The sequence below is a fragment of the Pseudophryne corroboree genome, chromosome 9 (assembly GCF_028390025.1).
Source record: "Pseudophryne corroboree isolate aPseCor3 chromosome 9, aPseCor3.hap2, whole genome shotgun sequence".
Classification (NCBI taxonomy): Eukaryota; Metazoa; Chordata; class Amphibia; order Anura; family Myobatrachidae; genus Pseudophryne; species Pseudophryne corroboree.
The window spans coordinates 321,946,995-321,961,127 of record NC_086452.1 but is presented as its reverse complement, the minus strand read 5'-3'; the positions used below and the strand labels follow the sequence as shown (position 1 = coordinate 321,961,127).

At 47.9% G+C, this 14,133-nt stretch overlaps 1 protein-coding gene across 2 annotated transcripts in view; it reads left to right on the top strand.

Annotated features, from left to right (window-relative positions):
- The first annotated feature begins 8,572 nt into the window (after nucleotides 1-8,572).
- DNAL4 (dynein axonemal light chain 4) overlaps nucleotides 8,573-14,133 on the top strand; it is a 102,194-nt gene continuing 96,633 nt past the window's right edge. Inside the window, exons 1-2 of one of the 2 annotated variants that reach the window (XM_063940490.1) lie at nucleotides 8,573-8,841; nucleotides 9,542-9,645. The gene's annotated coding sequence lies outside the window, so the exon portion shown is untranslated. The remainder of the gene's footprint in view (nucleotides 8,842-9,541; nucleotides 9,646-14,133) is intronic. The other variant, XM_063940489.1, reaches the window with a different exon arrangement.

Here is a 14,133-nt window from a genome sequence, read left to right as displayed (position 1 = left end):
CGACATTACCATCAAGAACCGTTATCCTTTACCCCTGATTACTGAGCTCTTTGACAGAGTTAGCGGAGCTACCATCTTTACAAAGCTGGACTTGCGAGGTGCATACAATCTCATCCGGATCCGTGAGGGTGACGAGTGGAAGACCGCCTTTAACACCCGTGACGGACATTATGAGTACCTCGTCATGCCCTTCGGATTGAGCAATGCTCCAGCTGTCTTCCAGCATTTTGTCAATGAGATCTTCAGAGACATTCTATACCGTCATGTCGTGGTCTATCTAGACGATATCCTCATTTTTGCCAACGATTTAGAGGAACATCGTTTTTGGGTTAAAGAGGTTCTGTCCCGTCTCCGTGTCAATCATCTCTATTGCAAATTAGAAAAATGCGTCTTTGAAGTCAAGTCCATTCCGTTTCTAGGGTACATTGTGTCCGGTTCCGGACTAGAGATGGATCCTGAGAAACTACAAGCAATCCAAAATTGGCCGGTACCCTTAACCCTCAAAGGGGTCCAGAGGTTCTTAGGGTTCGCCAACTATTACCGAAAGTTTATACGAGACTTTTCCACCATTGTGGCGCCTATTACTGCTTTCACTAAGAAGGGTGCTAACCCGTCCAAGTGGTCTGAAGAAGCCATGCAAGCATTTCATCTTTTAAAACAAAGGTTCATCTCTGCGCCTGTTCTGAAACAGCCTGACATCGACTCTCCTTTCATCTTAGAGGTGGATGCCTCCTCCGTTGGAGTAGGAGCGGTGTTATCTCAGAGGGCTAAAGATGGCCATTTACACCCTTGCAGTTTCTTCTCCCGGAAGTTCTCCCCAGCTGAGCGCAACTATGCCATTGGCGACCAGGAGTTGCTAGCCATCAAGCTCGCTCTAGAAGAGTGGAGGTATCTGTTGGAGGGAGCTTCTCATTCAATCACCATACTTACAGACCACAAGAACCTTTTATACCTGAAGGGCGCACAATGTCTCAACCCTCGTCAGGCCAGATGGGCACTTTTCTTTTCCAGGTTCGACTTTAAACTCCAGTTCTGTCCGGGCTCTCAGAATCGCAAGGCCGATGCTCTTTCCCGCTCATGGGAGCAAGAAAATGAGTCAGAGTCTTCAGACAAGCATCCTATTATAAATCCGTTGGCATTCTCCACGGTAGGGATGGACTCTACGCCCCCATCAGGGAAAAGTTTTGTGAAGCCGATGCTAAGGAAGAAGCTCATGCATTGGGCCCATGCTTCCCGTTTTGCCGGACATACAGGTATCCAAAAAACCCTGGAGTTTATCTCTAGGTCCTATTGGTGGCCAACTCTGAAAAAGGACGTCTTGGAGTTTATTGCATCTTGCCCAAAGTGTGCCCAACATAAAGTATCCCGCCAGTCGCCTGCGGGGCAACTGGTTCCACTATCCGTTCCCCGTCGACCATGGACCCACTTGTCGATGGATTTCATTACAGACTTACCCATGTGCAACAAGTTCAATACCATCTGGGTGGTAGTTGACCGGTTCACCAAGATGGCACACTTCATTCCTCTCACCGGTCTTCCGTCAGCTTCCAAGTTGGCTCAAGTATTCATACAAGAGATCTTCCGACTCCACGGTCTTCCTGAAGAAATTATCTCAGATCGAGGAGTTCAATTCACAGCCAAATTCTGGCGAAGTTTATGTCAAGTCCTCCAAGTCAAGCTAAAGTTTTCCACGGCTTACCATCCTCAGACCAATGGTCAAACCGAGAGGGTGAATCAGGACTTGGAGGCCTTCCTCCGCATCTATGTGTCCTCCTCTCAAGATGACTGGGTTCAATTACTTCCCTGGGCCGAGTTCTGTCATAACAACCAGTATCATTCTTCATCTGCTTCAACACCATTCTTCACTAACTTTGGATTCCACCCTAAAGTCCCTGAGTTCCAACCGCTTCCAGCAACTTCTGTCCCCGCAGTGGATATCACCTTGCATCAGTTTGCCAATATCTGGAAGAGCGTACGATCAGCTCTGCTCAAGGCATCGTTCAGGTACAAGAAGTTTGCGGATAAGAAGCGTCGAGCAGTTCCTGCTCTCAAGGTGGGTGATCGGGTATGGTTATCCACGAAGAATTTGAGGTTAAGAGTTCCCAGTATGAAGTTTGCACCTCGCTATATCGGTCCTTTCAAGATTGAACAAGTCATCAATCCTGTTGCTTACAGACTCCAGTTGCCTCCCTTCTTAAAAATACCCAGGACATTCCATGTTTCCCTGTTGAAACCGCTGATCTTGAATCGGTTTCATTCCTCACTTCCTCCAACTCCGAAAGTCCAAACTCAACGAGGCGTTGAGTATGAAGTGGCCAAGATCCTGGACTCACGTCACCGTTACGGTCAACTACAATATCTTATTGACTGGAAGGGTTACGGCCCTGAGGAACGTTCATGGACCAATGCTTCTGATGTCCATGCTCCTGCCTTGGTCCGGAGATTCCATTCCAAGTTTCCTCAAAAGCCAAAGAAGTGTCCTGGGGCCACTCCTAAAGGGGGGGGTGCTGTCACGATCCGGGTATCTGGACGCCATTTCTTACCCATCAGATGCCTCCTAAGGCTGGCTCAGCGCTCCAGGACCGGATCCCATCTGTTATCCTAATGTTCACATTCCTGCATCCTCTCCTGTCTCTCTGAGATGCTGTCACAGTAACGCCTTATTACATCTGGCATGGCGTCTCCCGCGGCCTCCGCCGCCGTCCCTGAGCTTCTGCATGCAGAGTGTCAGAGTGGCGATTACGTCAGCCGCGGCCTCCGCTGTGTCCGCGTGGTTGGATGTGCACTTGTCAGCCTGGCGTCTCCTGTCTCCAGTGGCCGGCGCCGCCATTACTGTTTTCATTACCACATGGATTACAAACCAAAACTCCCTCCAAGTGTCTGCATGGGCGCAGCCATCTTGGATTCTGTCAGCTGATCATTTCCTCCAATCTGTTGTCAGTATTGTTAATCTGCATAATTGCCTAGCCAATCCCTTCCTTGCTGCAGGTATAAATACACTGTGCCTGAGCAAGGAAGGCGTCAGTGCTTTGGTTGTCAAACCTAGTTCCTGTTTGTCTCTCTCCTGTGATTGTCTTCCAGGTTCCAGCTCCTGTCTCAAGACTTCCACCATAGAGATCCGCACCAGCATTCCACCTGCGGTGTAGCCTGACTCTCCAATCCATTGTGGATTCATCTGTTTCCAGCTACAACATTACCTGCTTCCAGCTCAGCTTCCAGCAGAGTACAGCTTCCCTTAAAGGGCCGGTGTCCTTTCTACACTTTACCACTCTCCACCGGTATTATTATTTCTCCGCTCTCAAGTTCTACATTTCAGTTCATATTTCATCGCTCCCAAGTTCATTTATTATTTAACTGGTTCCAGCCAGTATCCACTCCGTGCTAACAACAGTCTGGTTCCAGCCAGTATCCACAGCAGCTGTTTTATCTTCAGCAACCCAGCTTTTCCTGGAACACCAGCTGGCACAATCCTGGGTTATCTCCATTGCTACAGTCGGGCCTGGTAAGGACTTTCCATCTAGAAGATCATAAGAACTATCTCACACTACCAGTGCCCTGTGGCTCCTGCCATCCTGTAGTACCCAGGAACTGTATTTATTCTTTGCTGACTTTTACGTTTTCTTTTACTGCTGCTGTGTTGCGGAGTTGTCATAATAAACATCATTGACTTTTATCCAAGTTGTCGTGGTCACGCCTTCGGGCAGTTATTATTCATGTTACTTACATGTCCAGGGGTCTGATACAACCTCCCAGGTTCCGGTACATCTCAGCCCCTACAACTGAGGCTGCCTCCCGTCAGCTCAGGCCCTCAGTTGTGACACACAGTCATTATCTGCTTGCGATACCGACCTAGTCCCTATCGCACAGTGAGAATCGGGGTTAGCCTGAATCTCACCGTGTGTATGCACCTTAACACCTTGAGATATGAACTAACTTTTCATAAGATTTTGACTATATAGTCAAAATCTTACAGATTTATCTTACAGTGTGTACAAACGTTTAGTCAAAATCGTACATAGACAAAATCTCAAGCACAGATAGTACAGATTTTGACTATCAGTGCTACATATCTCCCAACTGTCCCGATTTTCGCGGGACAGTCCCTTTTTTGGGACTTTCCCGCTGTCCCACCCGCGGGCCGCAGGGTCCCGCGGTGGGGAGGGCAGCTGGGAGGTTCCTGCACTCGCTGCTCTGCCAAGCAGAGCAGTGGTGAATAGATGCTGTGCGCACAGCGTCTATTCAGAGGAGCAGGAGGAGAGGGGGCATGCCAGCAGCTCACAGAGCGCTGGGTATGCCCCCTCAGTGACGAAAACAGAAGTATGGCTCGCGATCGCGGGCCCTCCCATGAAATCACGCCCCCTTTTTCATAGACCATGCCCCTTATTCGGTGGGCGCACGCGATGCGCGCGCAGATGTCCCTCCTTCAGCAAAAGCAAAGTTGAGAGGTATGGGGCTATCTGGGCCCTGGGGGAGTTCAAAGGAAATCGCATAGTGAAAATCGAACATAGCAAGGGTCTCACCGTGTGTACACCCCCTTCAGTGCTGGTTTTGTGAGACCCATGTTTTTGCACACATAGTTAAAGCAAATTAACTGAATTACTCATAAAGGGGTCTATTTACTAAGCTTTGGATGGAGATAAAGTCGCTGGAGATAAAGTACCAGCCAATTGACTCCTAACTGTAATTTTTCAAACACAGCCTGTGACATGTCAGTTAGGAGCCGACTGGCTGGTACTCAGGGCCTAATTCTGAGTTGATCGCAGCAGCAAATTTGTTAGCAGTTGGGCAAAACCATGTGCACTGCAGGGGGGACAGATATAACATGTGCAGAGAGAGTTAGAGTTGGGTGGGGTGTATTCAAACTGAAATCTAAATTGCAGTGTAAAAATTAGTGATGAGCGGGTTCGGTTCCTCGGTTCACCCATTTTACACGGGTCCGAGGCATACTCGGATTCTCCCGTATGGCTCGGTTAACCCGAGTGCGCCCGAACGTCATCATCCCGCTGTCGGATTCTCGCGAGATTCGGATTCTATATAAGCAGCCGCGCGTCGCCGCCATTTTCACTCGTGCATTGGAAATGTTAGGGAGAGGACGTGGCTGGCGTCCTCTCCGTTTATTAATCTTGATGCAAAAATATTTGTGCTTATTCCTTAATTGTGGGGACTGGGGAGCAGCTGTATTATATAGGAGGAGTTCAGTGCAGAGTTTTGCTGACAGTGACCACCAGTATACGTTGTCTGCCTGAAAAACACTCCATATCTGTGCTCAGTGTGCTGCATATATCTGTGCTCACACTGCTTAATTGTGGGGACTGGGGAGCAGCTGTATTATATAGGAGGAGTACAGTGCAGAGTTTTGCGGACAGTGACCACCAGTATACGTTGTCTGCCTGAAAAACACTCCATATCTGTGCTCAGTGTGCTGCATATATCTGTGCTCACACTGCTTTATTGTGGGGACTGGGGACCACCAGTATATTATATAGGAGGAGTACAGTGCAGAGTTTTGCTGACAGTGACCACCAGTACATACCTCCCAACTGTCCCGATTTTCGCGGGACAGTCCCGTTTTTTGGGGACTGTCCCGCTGTCCCACCCGCGGGCCGCAGTGTCCCGCGGTGGGGGGGGGCAGTTGGGAGGCTCTGTCTCTCGCTGCCCTGCTTAGCAGAGCAGCGGTGAATAGACGCTGTGCGCATGCGCACAGCGTCTATTCATTGGAGACAGAGGGAGAGGGGGCATGCCAGCAGCTCACAGAGCGCTAGGCATGCCCCTTCAGTGACAAATACGGGGGCACGGCTCGCAATCGCGGGTCCTCCCGTGAAGTCACGCCCCCTTTTCATAGGCCACGCCCTTTTTTCGGGAGCTTCGCCGCGCGTGTGCCCTCTTTACAGAAGGGAAAAGTTGGGAGGTATGCCAGTATACGTTGTCTGCCTGAAAAACACTCCATATCTGTGCTCAGTGTGCTGCATATATCTGTGCTCACACTGCTTTATTGTGGGCACTGGGGACCACCAGTATATTATATAGGAGGAGTACAGTGCAGAGTTTTGCTGACCAGTGACCACCAGTATATATAGCAGTACGGTACGGAAGGCCACTGCTCTACCTACCTCTGTGTCGTCAAGTATACTATCCATCTATACCTGTGGTGCATTTCAGTTGTGCGCAGTATATATAGTAGTAGGCCATTGCTATTGATACTGGCATATAATTCCACACATTAAAAAATGGAGAACAAAAATGTGGAGGTTAAAATAGGGAAAGATCAAGATCCACTTCCACCTCGTGCTGAAGCTGCTGCCACTAGTCATGGCCGAGACGATGAAATGCCATCAACGTCGTCTGCCAAGGCCGATGCCCAATGTCATAGTAGAGAGCATGTAAAATCCAAAAAACAAAAGTTTAGTAAAATGACCCAAAAATCAAAATTGAAAGCGTCTGATGAGAAGCGTAAACTTGCCAATATGCCATTTACGACACGGAGTGGCAAGGAACGGCTGAGGCCCTGGCCTATGTTCATGGCTAGTGGTTCAGATTCACATGAGGATGGAAGCACTCATCCTCTCGCTAGAAAACTGCAGTGCCACTCCTAGATGGGCCAGCTGTTTGTGTCGGCCACTTGGGTCGCTTAGCTTAGTCACACAGTGACCTTGGTGCGCCTCTTTTTTTCTTTGCATCATGTGCTGTTTGGGGACAATTTTTTTGAAGTGCCATCCTGTCTGACACTGCAGTGCCACTCCTAGATGGGCCAGGTGTTTGTGTCGGACACTTGTGTCGCTTAGCTTAGTCACACAGCGACCTTGGTGCGCCTCTTTTTTTCTTTGCATCATGTGCTGTTTGGGGACAATTTCTTTGAAGTGCCATCCTGCCTGACACTGCAGTGCCACTCCTAGATGGGCCAGGTGTTTGTGTCGGCCACTTGGGTCGCTTAGCTTAGTCACACAGCGACCTTGGTGCGCCTCTTTTTTTCTTTGCATCATGTGCTGTTTGGGGACAATTTTTTTGAAGTGCCATCCTGCCTGACACTGCAGTGCCACTCCTAGATGGGCCAGGTGTTTGTGTCGGCCACTTGTGTCGCTTAGCTTAGTCACACAGCGACCTTGGTGCGCCTCTTTTTTTCTTTGCATCATGTGCTGTTTGGGGACAATTTTTTTGAAGTGCCATCCTGTCTGACACTGCAGTGCCACTCCTAGATGGGCCAGGTGTTTGTGTCGGCCACTTGTGTCGCTTAGCTTAGTCACACAGCGACCTTGGTGCGCCTCTTTTTTTCTTTGCATCATGTGCTGTTTGGGGACAATTTTTTTGAAGTGCCATCCTGCCTGACACTGCAGTGCCACTCCTAGATGGGCCAGGTGTTTGTGTCGGCCACTTGTGTCGCTTAGCTTAGCCATCCAGCGACCTCGGTGCAAATTTTAAGACTAAAAATAATATTGTGAGGTGTGAGCTGTTTTTGAGGGTTTTTTGTAAAAAAATACCCGAATCCAAAACACACCCGAATCCGACAAAAAAATTTCAGGGAGGTTTTGCCAAAACGCGTCCGAATACAAAACACGGCAGCGGACCCGAATCCAAAACCAAAACACAAAACCCGAAAAATTTCCGAGGCACATCAGTAGTAAAAATAAAGCAGCCAGTATTTACCCTGCACAGAAACGAAATAACCCACCTAAATCTTACTCTCTCTGCAAATGTTATACAGGTTGAGTATCCCATATCCAAATATTCCGAAATACGGAATATTCCGAAATACGGACTTTTTTGGGTGAGAGTGAGATAGTGAAACCTTTGTTTTTTGATGGCTCAATGTACACAAACTTTGTTTAATACACAAAGTTATTAATAATATTGTATTAAATGACCTTCAGGCTGTGTATATAAGGTGTATATGAAACATAAATGAAATGTGTGAATGTAGACACACTTTGTTTAATGCACAAAGTTATAAAAAATATTGGCTAAAATTACCTTCAGGCTGTGTGTGTTAGGGTGTATATGTAACATAAATGCATTCTGTGCTTAGATTTAAGTCCCATCATCATAAGATCTCATTATGGTATGCAATTATTCCAAAATACAGAAAAATCCGATATCCAAAATACCTCCGGTCCCAAGCATTTTGGATAAGGGATACTCAACCTGTATCTGCCACACCTGCAGTGCACACGGTTTTGCCCAACTGCTAAAAAGTTTTCTGCTGTGATCAACTCGAAATTACCCCCAATATCTCCAGCAACTTTATCTCCATCCAAGGCTTAGTAAATAGACCCCTAAGTCCCAAGTGCTCAAGTATGGCTATCCTTTAAACCTGGACTGTTCATGTGTCTTGAGGGGACCGTGGTTGAGAACCCTTGGTCTAATAGATTAATAGATAAATAGATATGATATATGATATGATATAACCAGAGAGAGATCTATCTAGTGTTAGTGGCAGAACGATGTGGTGGGGTGACTCGTGACATAAACAAAGGTCATTCAGCAAGTCCGTCACTAGTATTGCGCAGTTTCATCTGTTTGGTGAGCTGCTATGGAGATGGGCAGGCAGTGACAAAGCCAGCTACCGCAGTCTCGTTTCCCGGGCAACTAACGTGCAAGCCCGGAAACGTCACGAGGAAGGACCCTTTACTATACCAATCGTAGGCGGTGTATGGAGTGAAGGGGTGTGACCTATAACTCGGTGGCTCCGCTTCCGGGTTTGCTTGCGGTTGCCAGGGGAGGCCTGGGCCGCGGCATAGCAACGGAAAGCGGAGGGACGCTGTGGGAAGTGAGAGATCGATGCGGACCGCACGGGGCTCCGGTAAATCACTGCGGGATCGTCTGTAAAGCGGCGGCGGAGTTCATGAGGTATGGGAAGAAATGGGAGAGTGCGAAAGAATATGCCTAGACAACAAAACAAAAGTGAATGAGATAATAGAGAAAGAAAGAGACTGAGCATGGAAGTGGTGGAAGTGAGTGAACCAGACGAGCAACTGGAGACAGAACGGGAAAGTTACAGGCGGTGCACTTGTGCAGGGCACTCATCTGGGGCTAGTTGGAGGTTCCTCGATATCCTTTGTTTAGAAAATTGCTCATCCATGGCACCCATGGGCTGAGTTCGTGGTTTGCAGGGCTATGGATTCATGTGGTCCGAAGCTGTCGGATATTGTCAGCCTGTGAGGGGATCTGTACGATTGGGATAGTAGAAACTTATGAATGATGACTCTGAGCACCTCAGCTTTAAGATGGCATAGAAGTATGCTGTACGGTTGCTTAATGTGTGCCCACATCTCATACAGTGGACCTCACCTCAGAGATCATTGGGATAAGTAAACAAAAACGACATTATTGTCTATATTGTACTGCATGAAGTCCTGTATTGGTACTACACCTGAAGAATGTTTACAGAGATGAGATATTAGTGAGCAGCTCTAGAAAACATTAAAGGTCTATTTTTCTTTTGAAAACACAAAAATCCATGTCATAGAAATAGCACAGTGGTTAGCATCGATGCAGTACCTCACAGTGCTGGGTTAATCTTTTCTATACCTCCATTCTTTCCTCGCAGAAAGCTTGACTTGCAGAAATAGTGAGTTCCAGAGGAGGGGGAAGAACAGGGGAAATTCTGGAGACGAGCAATCAGAGGAAGAGCGGAGGAAGTTTGGCCAGAAGGTTGGAGACCTAGGAGTGGGCACAGTAATACCACTTTTACACCAAAAACCCAGGTTTGACCCAGGTTTTCGGACACGGTTCCAACCTGGATCAGATTAGGGTCATACCCTGTTTACACTGCACTTTGGACCCCATTAAACCCAGGTTATCCCTGCATGTCACTCATACCCCTTTCAGACCGCCACCTATGAACACGGGTTATGGGCACATGAGCGCGCATAACCCGTGTTCAGATGCGATCTGAAAGGTGCAATGGTTGAAATGACTGAGGTCGAGTGACCCGGTACTGTATTTCAACTCTGGTCTTGAGCAGGGTTGAACATGTCTTCAACATGGCTCACTGTGCGGGGTGAGCGGGAGCCGGGTCGATGTGACCCGTTTCCTGTTCACTCTCTGTGTATGGGCAGCGCTTGGAGATCATGTGATCTCCAGTCACTGCCCCCACCGTGTCACTGCTGACATCACCAACCCGGCAATATGCCGGGCTGCAGTCAGCGGTGGGGAAGCTCCCGTGTCTGGCTTCGGTGTCCGAGCCGCCTCGGGGGGTCTGAAAGGGGTAATACACACCCTGCCTTGAGGCGGACCTCTGCATACACAGCCAGTCAACACCTTTTAATCATAACCCGCATCGGATAAACCCAGGTCAGGCTATTTACACTGCACCTGTTACCTGGCTCCAACTCTGGTAGCTACTAAAATCGGGTTCCCTGGTAACTTGACCTGGGTTATTTTTCAAGGACCCTTTTACACCAAGCTGTGACCTGGGTCAAAAGCTCTGTGTAAAAGGTGTATAACTGAGGGCCAAAAGATTGAACTGGATTCTGAGGGAGTTGGGGTGCCAGTAAAGCAGGTTACGAAGGGTTAGAAAGGTTAATTAAATGGACAGCAGTGTTCATGGTAGATTGAATGGGGGAAAGGTGATATGTTATGTATGTGGAGGCCAGAGAGGTGGATGTTGCAATAGTTACCGTGGGATAAGAGCTTTGGTGGCATCAGGGTTGAGAAAAAGTGTGATCTAAAGGTGCATACACACAGAGAGATTTTGACTATGAGAGATTTTGACTGAGCGATTTCCCTTGAACTGGCAGTAGGAGATTTTGACTAACTTTACCAGAGATTTTGACTAACTTTTCCAGCGATTTTGGCCTACTCATTCAAGCAAGGGGACGCTTTTTCTTTCCCAGTGACATAGCCAAAATTGACTTGCCTGCACAGTCTATTTTTAGCAGCGATAGCGACCTGGCGGGGACGCACATCGCTATCGCTGGCTGTGTACACAGCACTAACTTTCTGAGCGATTTTGACTATATAGTCAAAATCTCTCAGTTATATCTCTCCGTGTGTATGCACCTTTAGATATGTTTCAGAAATGGAAACATAAATGTGCAGTGACCAGGAGGCAGAAGTTGACAGAAAGGGGGTGTGGACTGGAAAGGGGGAAGATATGTATTGTATTGGATATGTTTAATTTGAGAAATGGCGGTGACAAGAGAGGATGAGTATTCCAAGTAAGGAGATGTAATGGTAGAAGAGTAGGCCAAAGGACGGCTCCTTCTGGAACATCAACAGGTAGAGGAAGGGTGGTCTAAGTGAAGGTAGAGACAGAAGAGTAACCGCTAGAGCACTAAAGGTAGGGGGTGAATCAAGAGCGGACTGATTATTAGAGACCAATCGAATTAGGAGTTTGAAGGAGAAGTCTGCAGATAGCTTGAAATGATGACAATAAAGATCTGACCATTGGCTTTGACAGTGAGGTAGTCATTAGTGACTTTAGTATGGATGGATTCTGTAGAGTGGAGGGGGCAGAAAGCGATTAGGAATGAGTGGGGAGAGAGAGATATGAGGTCAGTTGTAGATAATTGATTTTCTCATGGAGCATAAAGGCAAAATTGAGGAGGAGGATGGGGAAGTAGTTCGAGAGAGTTGGGGTCAAGTAAGGATTTCTTAAGGATGGGTGAAACAAGTGAATGTTTGAGGAACAAAGAGGCAGTGCCATATAGGTGTAAGAGATGGGCAAGATGAAAGCAGACTTCAGGATATGTAGCAAAGTAGGTGAGAGGGAATAGGATACATGGTGTGATGAGATGAGGATAGGTACTTCTTACACAGTGATGGGGAAGAAGGAAGACAAAATGGGAGGTAGAGGACGGAAAGGGAGGAATAGGAGGAAGATGGTGAGATGAGATGTCATTACAGATGGTTTCAATCTTCGATGTAAAGTAGGTTGAAAATTTAAGGGGAGAAAGAGAGGAGATAGTTGAAGCTGGCAAAGCGGTTGTGGGGAGTGTGAAGAGGGTAGAGACTTAAAGTATGACTGCTTAACATTGGGTAAGGGCAGAATTGTAAGATGAGTTTATGAACTTGAAGTCCAGGAAATCAGCATGAGAGCATGATTTCCTCTAGTACTGTGCATGAGAATTTCTGAGGTATTGAGTAACCTTAGTGTGCCAGGGTTGGGATGCATATCGACAAAGGCTGAGAGCAATACCTGGGGCAGCTTAGTGGATTACAAAGGTTAGGGAGGTGTTATAGAGAGAAATAGGTTGAAGGAGGGTAAGTGTTCAGAGAGGAGAATAAGGCCAGGTCAAGGTTATGTTTGGTAAGAGTGACCTTGACAGTGAGGGTGGTGATGGGGGAGAGGGGAGGGGAAAATTGCAAATACAGACATGACGCAGCCATGTGTGAAGACTAGATCCAGGGTGTGACCTCTGGCATTGGGGAGAATGCATGCATATATACATAAATACGTACATAGACATTTCTGTATATGGACATTGCATATGTAGCACTTCAAGACTCATATAGAGTCCTGGTTATAAGTTTCATAATACCTTGCAATTACATGCTAGTCACTTTACCGGCTGTTGGTATTCCTGCGTTCAGGAGACCGACACCCGGTAATATACCTACACCCGGTATCCCGACACTCACCCAGAATTTCCACTCGGTTGGTGGGTCCACGCCATCAACCATGTGGGAATAGAACCGGTGGCGAACAGAGCTCCCCACTGGGCTTAATGCGTGGCGAGCGGTCTTGCTTCAACGATTCCGGCGGACGGGATGTCGTTATAGTAACAGCTGGCAACCCATCTCCTGGGATATCATATGTATCCCATTTCGACACATGCTGTGTGCATTTGAGGTAGGGATGGCCATCGGCGTTACTACCATCAATGGTTACCATCGATGCTGATGGTGAGACAAACCATCAGTGGCAGCTAAGTATTCTTTGCATAGCCATCGATGGTTTTTACCATCAGTGTTTATGCGCATGCGGGGATGCTTGCTCTTCTGCTGTGTAAGAGCCGGGGGCGGGGCTGAGCTGTGAGTGATAGCTCAGCCTCTTAAAGAGGAGGGACATCCCATTCCCAGCTGTTACACACAGTGTAAGAGCCGGAGGCTGCGCAGGGCTGCTGGCTGACAGCCTAGCAGCCCTGTGCAGCAACAGGCAGCCCTAAAATTGAAAGGTGGGGGTAAAAACCATCGTGCACACAGCTATCATCGATGGTGTATAACTATCTGTTTATACGCCATCGATGGTAAAAGTATTCAACATCGGCTATATACCATCGATGATTTTGAATCATCGATGATCATACCTAATTTGAGGGGACTCTAAAGTTAATTAGACATCTGCCTATTTGCACTCTAAAGTACATCTGCCTATTTGCTCTTTATTCAACATCCACTGAATATAGGTTGAGCACTGTTATTTTCTCTTACGTCCTAGAGGATGCTGGGGTCCACATTAGTACCATGGGGTATAGACGGTTCCACCAGGAGCCATTGGCAGTTTAAGAGTGTGGGCTGGCTTCTCCCTCTATGCCCCTCCTACCAGACTCAGTTTAGAAAATGTGCCCGGGGGAGCCGGTCACAGCTAGGGGAGCTCTGTAGGAGTTTCTCTGGTTTTATTTATTTTATTAGAGTATAGGCACAGGGAGGCTGCTGGCAACAGCCTCCCTGCTTTGTGGGACTAAGGGGGGGAGTAGTGTCCGCCCTGAGGGGTCTGAGCCACTATCTTCGCTGACAGGACACTGAGGGGCAATTGTATTAAGCCTGGAGAAGTGATAAAGCAGTGATAAGTGGAAGGTGATAACGCACCAGCCACTCAGCTCCAATATGTAAATCTACAGTTAGGAGCTGATTGGCTGGTGTGTTATCACCTTGCACTTATCACTGCTTTATCACTTCTCCAGGCTTAATACATCTGCCCCATAGCTCCTGAGGGGAATGATCGTTCGCCACCACAGGTGATCGCTCACCCCCGTAGCATGCAGCCAACCCCCTTACAGAGCCAGAAGATTCAAGTGGCGAGTGAGTCACCGGCTCCCCTAGCAAGCGGGAAGCCGGTGTGAAGATGGCGGCAACAGGGTGGGAGCGCAGTACTAACTGCGCTCCGGATGCTCAGTGGTACTTAGTGCGCCGTACCCTACACTGGTATTGAAGTCTGTCAGGGGCCCCGGTTCCTATGCCAGCAAAATCCTTAGG